The following is an 11,832-nucleotide window of genomic DNA, read 5'->3' as shown; positions in this document are numbered from 1 at the left end:
TTTGATAAAATAGAGCCATAAAGTCAAATTATGGGGGTTAGACAATATATGCGATTTTAACAGCTTTATTGAGGTATAACTGAAATAAATAAAGTAGACAATTGGATAAATTTTGACATAAAACCATGTCATGAAACTATCACCACAAAAATAAACACGTTTTCTGCTGCAGAACATGAGACCATAGCCATATCAGCACAAGGTGCCAAGTACCAGGACTCCATTTGTGAGTTCCTGGACTTTCACCCCAGCCAGGATGCTGAGGCTCTGTACATGAAGGGCTTTGGCAGTGAAGGAGACCATCCAGGAGCTGATCACCTCCCAGAATAACAGGCAGAGGCAGAAGATTTGCCAGCACTACAAGTTTCTCTATGGCAAGGACCTCATTGCCAACTTGAAGTATGAGCTGACAGGGAAGTTCAAATGACGGACCATGGGCTTGATAAGGCCACTTGCTTATTATGATGCCAAAGAAATTAAAGACATCATCTCGGGCATTAGCACCAACAAGAAGTACTTCACTGAGATCTTGGCTTCCAGGACCAACAGGCAGATCCACCAACTGGTAGAAGCATACAAAGACGCCTACAAGCTGGACCTGGAGGCTGACACCATTGGCGACACCTCTGGTCATTTCCAGAAGCTGTTTGTGTTCCTGCTGCAGGGAACCAGAGAGGAAGATGATGTGGAGAGTGAGAACTTGGTGCAACAGGACGTCCAGGACCTATATAAGGCAGGGGAACTGAGATGCAGAACAGATGAAGCCCAGTTCATTTACATCTTGGGAAACTGCAGCAAGTGGCATCTTTGGCTGGTGATTGATGAGTATCTTAAGACCACAGCAAAGCCAATCAAAGGCAGCATCTGAAGGGAGCTGTCTGGTGACTTTGAGAAGCTAATGCTGACCATGGTAAAATGTATCCAGTGAACTTCAGAATATTTTTCCAAAAGACTCTTCAAGGCCATGCAGGGCCTGGGGGTGCAGGACAACATCCTGATCCACATAATGGTCACCCACGTGAGCTGGACATGCTCAACATTCAAGAGATATTCTGGACCAAGTATGAAAACTCCCTCTACAGCATGATCAAGAATGATACCTCTGAGTTTATGGTGTATTAGAGTGGCTAGAGGGAAGTACCTGAAACCGTAGAGCTGTGTTCCAGTAGCCTTGTTTCTTGAAGATAATTGTATAATGATATAGCTTTTACAATGTGACTGTGTGGTTGTGAAAACCTTGTGTCTGATGCTCCTTTTATCCAGGGTATGGAGACATGAGTAAAAAAATATGGATAGGCGGGCCGCGGTGGCTCAGCGGGCAAAGTGCTTGCCTGCTATGCCGGAGGACCTCGGTTCGATTCCCGGCCCCAGCCCATGTAACAAAAAACGGAGAAACAGAATACAATAAAACAAGAAAATGTTTAAAAGATGTTTCCCTTTCTTCCTTCCTTCCTTCCTTCTATCCTTCCTTCCTTCTCTCTGTCTTTCCTTTAAAAAAAAAAAAATATGGATAAAAAATAAACAATAGGGGGAACAAGGGTTAAAATAAATTGAGTAGATTGAAATACTAGTGATCAACGAGAGGAAGGGGTAAGGAGTATGATATGTATGAAAGTTTTCTTTTTATTTATTTTTCTGCAGTGATGCAGATGTTCAAAAAAAATGATCATGGTGATGAATACACAACTATGTGATGATATTGTGAGCCCTTGATTATACACCATGTATGGAATGTTTGTATGTCAAGAATGTTTCTATCTTTGCAGGTTAAGTTTTTATAATAAAAATATTAAAAGAAAAATTAATAATACCTCTGGTGAGTACAAGAAGGCTCTACTGAAGCTGTGTGGGGGACATGACGATGCTTCTGGCCAGTTCTTCCTGGAGACAGTGCAGGTGGCCTATCAGATGTAGGAGCTTAGCGCTGTGGGCCAAGTAGAGCTAAAGGAAACTGTGCATCCAGGGAATGACTTCAGCCCTGATGCAGATGCCAAATCCCTGCAGAAAGCCATGAAGGGCCTCAAAACTGAAGAAGGCACCATCATCGACATCATCACACACCGCAGCAATGCTCAGCGGCAGCAGATCCGGCAGACCTTCAAGTCTCACTTTGGCCGGGACCTGATGGCTGATCTGAAGTCCAAGATCTCTGGAGACCTGGCGAGGGTGATTCTGGGGCTTTTGATGACATCTGCCCCCTATGATACCAAGCAGCTGAAGAAGGCCATGGAGGGGGCTGGCACAGATGAAAAGGCTCTTATCGAAATCTGTCAAGAAGGAGATGTCCAGACACATCAACAATATGTTTGTGGCCATTGTTCAAAGTGTCAAGAACAAGCCTCTCTTCTTTGCTGACAAACTTCACACATCCATGAACTGCGTCAGCACAGATGAGAAGACCTTCACCAGGACCACGGCATTCCAGAGCAAGATCAACCTGCTCAACATTTGGTGGGAGTTCATTGAGAAATATGTCAAGCCTCTCCACCAAGCCATTGAGGGCAGTGCCTCCAGAGACTTCCTGAAGGTCTTGCTGGCTCTGTGTGGCAGCAAGGACTAGGGCCAGCAGCACCCAGCATCATGACCAAGCCTGGGTGCTCAAGGTCCAGAGACTAAGAAGAGGGGGTCAAGTGTAGGGCTTTCATCTCCAACAGGAATGTAGGAAAGGCTCCCACCCTCATAGGCCCTTGAGGGCCCAGCACTGTCACCCCACTTGGCTTGAGTGGCTGAAGAACTGTAGCCATATATCCCATCCACCTCTATTCCCACCTGCCTCCTCAGCCCTTTCCCAACTTCAGTCCTTATCCATTGCCTCCATCCCGGTTTAGGCTTTGTCAAATCTGAAAACATATTGAGCCTCTTTCTGTATTAAAAAAAAAAATTTAATTAAAAAAAACAATTGACTGCATAGATCAATTGATGGGGAAATGCAATGTTATATTTTGAGTCTATGATGCATTTGCTGATGAAAGAAATGGAAAATATGGGATTGCTGATGGACAATGATTTGAAATAACTGTATCAAATGTAACTGACATAAACCCATTAAAAGAAATCATAAAGCAAAAAAAAAATGTATCCAAATTTACAAAACAATTTCCATGCTAGAAGAGAAAATGCATGGTGTTTTTTTAATCTGGTTGTATGAAATTATAATTCTGGACCTGATATTAAATGGAATATTTTAAATCTATAAAGTTCAACTTAGAGGTACTTAAAGGAAATCATTTTAGTTTTATCTTTTGAACAATTCCCAGTGTCTTAAGGTGTTTGTGCTTGAGTTACAAAAAAAGAATTAAATTGAAGTATGCCTACATTGTCTTAATCCCATAGAATGTGAAATAGATTATTTTGTTTTTAAAAGAATTCTGGATATTTTACTCTTAAAGTTGCCTTGAAGTCAATTTCTAAATATATATTTATTTTGTATATACAGAGGAATTTTAAAATGAAAAATATAGCTAGCATATCTTTTGAATTAAAAAACAACACAGATCTCGGCCAAGATGGTGGCTTAGCAAGGTGTGGGATTTAGTTCATCCTCCAGAACAGCTACTAAATAGCCAGGAACAGTACAGAACAACTCCTGGGGCCACATCAGTGACCAAACACACAGTATACCCCTGTCCAGACCAGCTGAACCGGCTGTGAGCCCCCCCAGAACTGTGAGTTTCCCAACCCGCAGCGGCTAGTGCCTCTCCCCCACAGGCTGCTTACCAGAGGGGAAAGCAAAGGGACTTTACCAGCAGCAGGTGATGAGTACAACTAAGCTCCAATTGTGGAATTAATTCTCAAATTCTGACTACCGAAAATAGGCCTCCAGCTCAGCTGAACCTGGTCAAAGCAGAGGTTGCTGATTTTTGCCCTGGTGCTGAGGGGGCAGGGCTGATGGATAAAGAAAAAAAGAAACAGAGATTTTTTTGGATCAGATAGCACATAATACTTGAAAGGGTCTGGGATCTGAAGGAAAGGAAGAGGCACATAGGATCTGAAGGTACACAAAGCAACATACCAACTTATGCTCTTGATTGGCAAACCTGAGGAATGGGAGTCCTGCTCTGAGAAGGACTTTTCTCTTTCCTTTTTTTTTTTTGTAGCTGTGTTTCTACAAAGGCCTTTAGATACAGCAGCAGGACTTCTCAGGCTGCAACTGCCCCAGGCATAGGCAGGAACAAACTTGTTGGAGAGCTTGTCTGGAGCCTGTGCCTTCCCCAGGAGAGAGGTGAGGCTCAGCTCAGGTGGTTTGCCTCCCTCAAGGAATTCAGACCCCAGGGTTTGGAAATTTGAAGCAATTAAAGCCAGCCTACAACCTCTCCTCCGTCTCCACCATGACCCCAGCAGGGAGAGTCTTCCAAAGTTAAAGGTGCCACATCATCTTATGCTGGTGACATCCATAGGCAGACAACCGCCACATACTGGGCAGGATAAGAAAAACAGAATACAGAGACTTCACAGGAAAGTCTTTCAACCTGCTGGGTCTCACCCTCAGGGAAAACGGATGCAGGTTACTCTTTCTTAATGACATGAGGCCAGTTTGGTCTGGGAAAATCTGGCTGGGGTCTATTATACCTAAGTAGACACTCTGGAGGTGGGTGGTGGGTGGGAAAGCACCATACAGGCAGGGTAAGAAACAAGAAAACAAGAACTGAAAGCTAGTGGTCCAGAATAAGCTGAACGAAATGTCAAAGAACAGATAGACAACAAAGTCATCCAGCAAGAAAATCCTAGGTGAATGAAGTGAAAACAATCTCCAGAATAAACTAATTAAGGTAATTAAATGCCTAGATGTCAGCAAAAAGTAATGAATCCCACTAGGAAAATTGAAGGTATGGCCCAGTCAAAGGAACTAACCAACAATTCAAATGAGATACAGAAGTTGAAACAATTCAGAATGTTCAAACAGACAAGTAAAACCTCATCAAAAATCAAATCAACCTCTTTCTCTGTGGGCGGGCGGCACTCCCGCCGCCATCCAGCCCTCCTCTCCCTCTTTCTCCGCGGGCGGGCAGCACTCCAACTGCCATCCAGCCCTCCTCTCCCTCTTTCTCCGCCGGCGGCGCTCCCGCTGCCATCTTGCCCTTCCCTTTCCCCTCCTGCTCCAGCAGCGCTCCATCCGCCATCTTATCCTTCCCTTTCTCCTCCTGCTCCAGCAGCTCTCCAACCACCACCGTGCCCTCTTCCGCCTTCACCGGCTCCTCCGCCACTGTCCTCGATAGCCTTGCCGCCCTCGCCTTTCCTCCTCCAGAGCAGCTACTAGGGGAGTAGAAACGATACAGAGCAGCACCCAGAGCCACGACAGAGATAAAAAAGACAGCGTACCCCATCCTGGAACGGCTGACTCTCTGGGAGAACCAACTCCGGTGAGATCGCCGAGGGGCACGGGCTTTCCTGGGCGGGATGGCAAGCGGCCGGAGTCCCTCCCTTCCTCCTTCTCAGGCCAGCTGGCAGAATTGGGCAGGCAGTCCCCTCAAGCCGCGGTGGCTGGCACCCCCATCACGTGAGGCCCCCCGGACCAACTGAGAGAATTGGATCGGAAATCCCCAGACCGCGGAGAACGGTGACCGGGGGGGTCCCTTCCAAACACGTGACTCCCCGGACCGGCTGGGAACGGTGCACTCTCCTGGGCTGCGGCAGCTGGCACCCTCCCGCCATGCTTGGTGCCCGGGCCGACTAGGAAATTTGGTCGGGCGCTCTCCCGGGCTGCGGTGGCCAGCGACCCTCCCCGCGTTCAGACCCCCGGGCCGGCTGGCACTCTTCCAAGCCGCTTCGGCTGGCGAGCCTCCCCCACGGCAAGAGTTTTCCAAAGTTGAAGGACCCACAGCACCTTTTACTGGTGGAACCCGCAGACAAACGTGGGCCACGAGTGCCACCTACTGGGCAGGATAAGAAAAACAGAACCCAGAGATATCACAGAAAAATCTTTCAACCTGTTGGGTCCAACACCCAGGGAAATCTGACTAAATGCCCAGACGCCAGCAGAAGATAATGGATCATGCTCAGAAAATTGAAAATATGGCCCAGTCAAAGGAACAAACCAATAGTTCAAATGAGATACAGGAGCTGAAACAACTAATGCTGAATATACGAACAGAAATGGAAAACCTCTTCAAAAACGAAATCGATAAATTGAGGGAGGACATGAAGAAGACATGGGCTGAACAAAAAGAAGAAATAGAAAAACTGAAAAAACAAATCACAGAGCTTATGGAAGTGAGGGATAAAGTAGAAAAGATGGAAAAACCAGTGGATTCCTACAATGATAGATTTAAAGAGACAGAAGATAGAATTAGTAATTTGGAGCATGGAACACCTGAATTCCAAAAAGAAACAGAAACTATCGGGAAAAGAATGGAAAAATTTGAACAGGGTATAAGGGAACTCAAGGACAATATGAACCACACAAATATACGTGTTGTGGGTGTCCCAGAAGGAGAAGAGAAGGGAAAAGGAGGAGAAAAACTAATGGAAGTAATTATCACTGAAAATTTCCCAACTCTTATGAAAGACCTAAAATTACAGATCCAAGAAGTGCAGTGCACCCCAAAGAGAATAGACCCAAATAGGCGTTATCCAAGACACATACTAGTTAGAATGTCAGAGGTCAAAGAGAAAGAGAGGATCTTGAAAGCAGCAAGAGAAAAACAATCCATCACATACAAGGGAAACCCAATAAGACTATGTGTAGATTTCTCAGCAGAAACCATGGAAGCTAGAAGACAGTGGGATGATATATTTAAATTACTAACAGAGAAAAACTGCCAACCAAGACTCCTATATCCAGCAAAATTGTCCTTCAAAAATGAGGGAGAACTTAAAACATTCTCAGACAAAAAGTCACTGAGAGAATTTGTGACCAAGAGACCAGCTTTGCAAGAAATACTAAAGGGAGCACTAGAGTCAGATACGAAAACACAGAAGAGAGAGGTATGGAGAAGAGTGTAGAAAGAAGGAAAGTCAGATATGATATATATAATACAAAAGGCAAAATGTTAGAGGAAAATATTATCCAAACAGTAATAACACTAAATGTTAATGGACTGAATTCCCCAATCAAAAGACATAGACTGGCAGAATGGATTAAAAAACAGGATCCTTCTATATGCTGTCTACAGGAAACACATCTTAGACCCAAAATAAACATAGGTTGAAAGTGAAAGGTTGGGAAAAGATATTTCATGCAAATAACAACCAGAAAAGAGCAGGAGTGGCTATACTAATATCCAACAAATTAGACTTCAAAAGTAAAACAGTTAAAAGAGACAAAGAAGGACACTGTATACTAATAAAAGGAACAATTAAACAAGAAGACATAAAAATCATAAATATTTACACACCAAACCAGAATGCCCCAAAATACGTGAGGAATACACTGCTAACACTGAAAAGGGAAATAGACACATATACCATAACAGTTGGAGACGTCAATTCCCCACTCTCATCAATGGACAGAACATCTAGACAGAGGATCAATAAAGAAATAGAGAATCTAAATATTACTATAAATGAGCTAGACTTAACAGACATTTATAGGACATTACATCCCACAACAGCAGGATACACCTTTTTCTCAAGTGCTCAGGGATCATTCTCAAAGATAGACCATATGCTGGGTCACAAAGCAAGTCTTAACAAATTTAAAAAGATTGAAATCATACACAACACTTTCTCGGATCATAAAGAAATGAAGTTGGAAATCAATAATAGGCCGAGTGCCAGAAAATTCACAAATACATGGAGGCTCAACAACACACTCTTAAACAACGAGTGGGTCAAAGAAGAAATTGCAAGAGAAATTAGCAAATACCTCGAGGTGAATGAAAATGAAAACACAACATATCAAAACTTATGGGACGCAGCAAAGGCAGTGCTAAGAGGGAAATTTATTGCCCTAAATGCCTATATCAGAAAAGAAGAAAAGGCAAAAATGCAGGAATTAACTGTCCACTTGGAAGAACTGGAGAAAGAACAGCAAACTAATCCCAAAGCAAGCAAAAGGAAAGAAATAACAAAGATTAGAGCAGAAATAAATGAAATTGAAAACAATAGAGAAAATCAATAAGACCAGAAGTTGGTTCTATGAGAAAATCAATAAGATTGATGGGCCCTTAGCAAGATTGACAAAAAGAAGAAGAGAGAGGATGCAAATAAATAAGATCAGAAATGGAAGAGGAGACATAACTACTGACCTCACAGAAATAAAGGAGGTAATAACAGGATACTATGAACAACTTTACGCTAATAAATACAACAATTTAGATGAAATGGACGGGTTCCTGGAAAGACATGAACAACCAACTTTGACTCAAGAAGACATAGATGACCTCAACAAACAAATCACAAGTAAAGAAATTGAATTAGTCATTCAAAAGCTTCCTAAAAAGAAAAGTCCAGGACCAAACGGCTTCACATGTGAATTCTATCAAACATTCCAGAAAGAATTAGTACCAACTCTCTTCAAACTCTTCAAAAAAATCGAAGCGGAGGGAAAACTACCAAATTCATTCTATGAAGCCAACATCACCCTCATACCAAAACCAACCAAAGATATTACAAAAAAAGAAAACTACAAGCCAATCTCTCTAATGAATATAGATGCAAAAATCCTCAATAAAATTCTAGCAAATTGTATCCAACAACACATTAAAAGAATTATACATCATGACCAAGTAGGATTCATCCCAGGTATGCAAGGATGGTTCAACATAAGAAAATCAATTAATGTAATACACCATATCAACAAATCAAAGCAGAAAAATCACATGATCATCTCAATTGATGCAGAGAAGGCATTTGACAAGATTCAACATCCTTTCCTGTTGAAAACACTTCAAAAGATAGGAATACAAGGGAACTTCCTTAAAATGATAGAGGGAATATATGAAAAACCCACAGCTAATATCATCCTCAATGGGAAAAAATTAAAAACTTTCCCCCTAAGATCAGGAACAAGACAAGGATGTCCACTATCACCACTATTATTCAACATTGTGTTGGAGATTCTAGCCAGAGCAATTAGACAAGAAAAAGAAATACAAGGCATCAAAATTGGAAAGGAAGAAGTAAAACTATCACTGTTTGCAGACGATATGATACTATACGTCGAAAACCCGGAAAAATCCACAACAAAACTACTAGAGCTAATAAATGAGTACAGCAAAGTAGCAGGTTACAAGATCAACATTCAAAAACCCTAGTGTATTTCTATACACTAGTAATGAACAAGCTGAGGGGGAAATCAAGAAACGAATCCCATTTACAATTGCAACTAAAAGAATAAAATACCTAGGAATAAATTTAACTAAAGAGACAAAAAAACTATATAAAGAAAACTACAAAAAACTGCTAAAAGAAATCACAGAAGACCTAAATAAATGGAAGGGCATACCATGTTCATGGATTGGAAGACTAAATATAGTTAAGATGTCAATCCTACCTAAATTGATTTACAAATTCAATGCAATACCAATCAAAATCCCAACAACTTATTTTTCAGAAATAGAAAAACCAATAAGCAAATTTATCTGGAAGGGCAGGGTGCCCCGAATTGCTAAAAACATCTTGAGGAAAAAAAACGAAGCTGGAGGTCTCACGCTGCCTGACTTTAAGGCATATTATGAAACCACAGTGGTCAAAACAGCATGGTATTGGCATAAAGATAGATATATCGACCAATGGAATCGAATAGAGTGCTCAGAAATAGACCCTCTCATCTATGGACAATTGATCTTTGATAAGGCAGTCAAGCCAACTCACCTGGGACAGAACAGTCTCTTCAATAAATGGTGCCTAGAGAACTGGATATCCATATGCAAAAGAATGAAAGAAGACCCATATCTCACACATTATACAAAAGTTAACTCAAAATGGATCAAAGATCTAAACATTAGGTCTAAGACCATAATACAGTTAGAGGAAAATGTAGGCAGATATCTTTTGAAACTTACAATTGGAGGCAGTTTTATGGACCTTAAACCTAAAGCAAGAGCACTGAAGAAGGAAATAAATAAATGGGAGCCCCTCAAAATTAAACACTTTTGTGCATCAAAGAACTTCATCAAGAAAGTAGAAAGACAGCCTACACAATGGGAGATAATATTTGGAAATGACATATCAGATAAAGGTCTAATATCCAGAATTTATAAAGCGATTGTTCAACTCAACAACAAAAAGACAGCCAACCCAAATACAAAATGGGAAAAAGACTTGAACAGACACCTACCAGAAGAGGAAATACAAATGGCCAAAAGGCACATGAAGAGATGCTCAATGTCCCTGGCCATTAGAGAAATGCAAATCAAAACCACAATGAGATATCATCTCACACCCACCAGAATGGCCATTATCAACAAAACAGAAAATGACAAGTGCTGGAGAGGATGCGGAGAAAGAGGCACACTTATCCACTGTTGGTGGGAATGTCAAATGGTGCAACCACTGTGGAAGGCAGTTTGGCGGTTCCTCAAAAAGCTGAATATAGAATTGCCATACGACCCAGCAATACCATTGCTGAGTATCTACTCAAAGGACTTAAGGGCAAAGACACAAACGGACATTTGCACACCAATGTTTATAGCAGCGTTATTTACAATTGCAAAGAGATGGAAACAGCCAAAATCTCCATCAACAGAAGAGTGGCTAAACAAACTGTGGTATATACATACGATGGAATATTATGCAGCTTTAAGACAGGACAAACTTATGAAGCATGTAATAACATGGATGGACCTAGAAAACATTATGCTGAGTGAGTCCAGCCAAAAACTAAAGGACAAATACTGTATGGTCCCACTGATGTGAACGGACATTTGAGAATAAACTTGGAATATGTCATTGGTAACAGAGACCAGCAGGAGTTAGAAACAGGGTAAGATAATGGGTAATTGGAGCTGAAGGGATACAGACTGTGCAACAGGACTAGATACAAAAACTCAAAAATGGACAGCACAATAATACCTAATTGTAAAGTAATCATGTTAAAGCACTGAATGAGGCTGCATCTGAGCTATAGGTTTTTTGTTTGTTTGTTTGTTTGTTTGTTTTACTATTATTATTACTTTTATTTCTTTTCTCTATATTAACATTCTATATCTTTTTCTGTTGTGTTGCTAGTTCTTCTAAACCGGTGCAAATGTACTAAGAAACGATGATCATGCATCTATGTGATGATGTTAAGAACTACTGATTGCATATGTAGAACGGTATGATTTCTAAATGTTGGGTTAATTTCTTTTTTTCTGTTAATTAATTTAAAAAATCAAATCAATGAATTGAGGGAGGATATGAAGAAGGCAAGGAATGAACAAAAAGAAGGAATCAGAAGTCTGAAAAAACAAATCACAGAACTTATGGGAATGAAAGTCACAGTAGAAGAAATGAAAAAAAAAAAACAATAGAAACCTACAATGTCAGATTTCAAGAGGCAGAAGATAGGATTAGTAACTGAAGGATGGAACATCTGAAATCCAACAAGCAAAAGAAAATATAGGGAAAATAATGGAAAAATATAAGCATGGACTCAGGAAATTGAATGACAACATGAAGCACACGAATATACATGTTGTGGGTGTCCCAGAAGGAGAAGGGAAGGGAAAAGGATGAGAAAAACTAATGGAGGAAATTATCACTGAAAATTTTCCAACTCCTATGAAAAACTTAAAAATACAGATCCAAGAAGTGCAGCATACCCCAAAGAAAATAGATCCAAATAGATGTACTCCAAGACACTTAACTAATCAGAATGTCAGATGTCAAAGAAAGAGAGAATCTTGAAAGCAGCAAGAGAAAAACAATCCATCACATACAAGAGAAGCCCAATAAGATGATGCATAGATT

The 11,832-nt window shown here is 41.0% G+C and overlaps 1 pseudogene; it reads left to right on the top strand.

Moving 5' to 3' along the window:
- The first annotated feature begins 258 nt into the window (after positions 1 to 258).
- LOC143686814 (annexin A6 pseudogene) lies at positions 259 to 2,355 on the top strand (annotated as a pseudogene).
- The last annotated feature ends 9,477 nt before the right edge of the window (positions 2,356 to 11,832 follow it).

This window comes from Tamandua tetradactyla, chromosome 6, assembly GCF_023851605.1.
Source record: "Tamandua tetradactyla isolate mTamTet1 chromosome 6, mTamTet1.pri, whole genome shotgun sequence".
NCBI classification, from domain to species: domain Eukaryota; kingdom Metazoa; phylum Chordata; class Mammalia; order Pilosa; family Myrmecophagidae; genus Tamandua; species Tamandua tetradactyla.
This window is presented reverse-complemented; position numbering and strand designations above follow the sequence as displayed.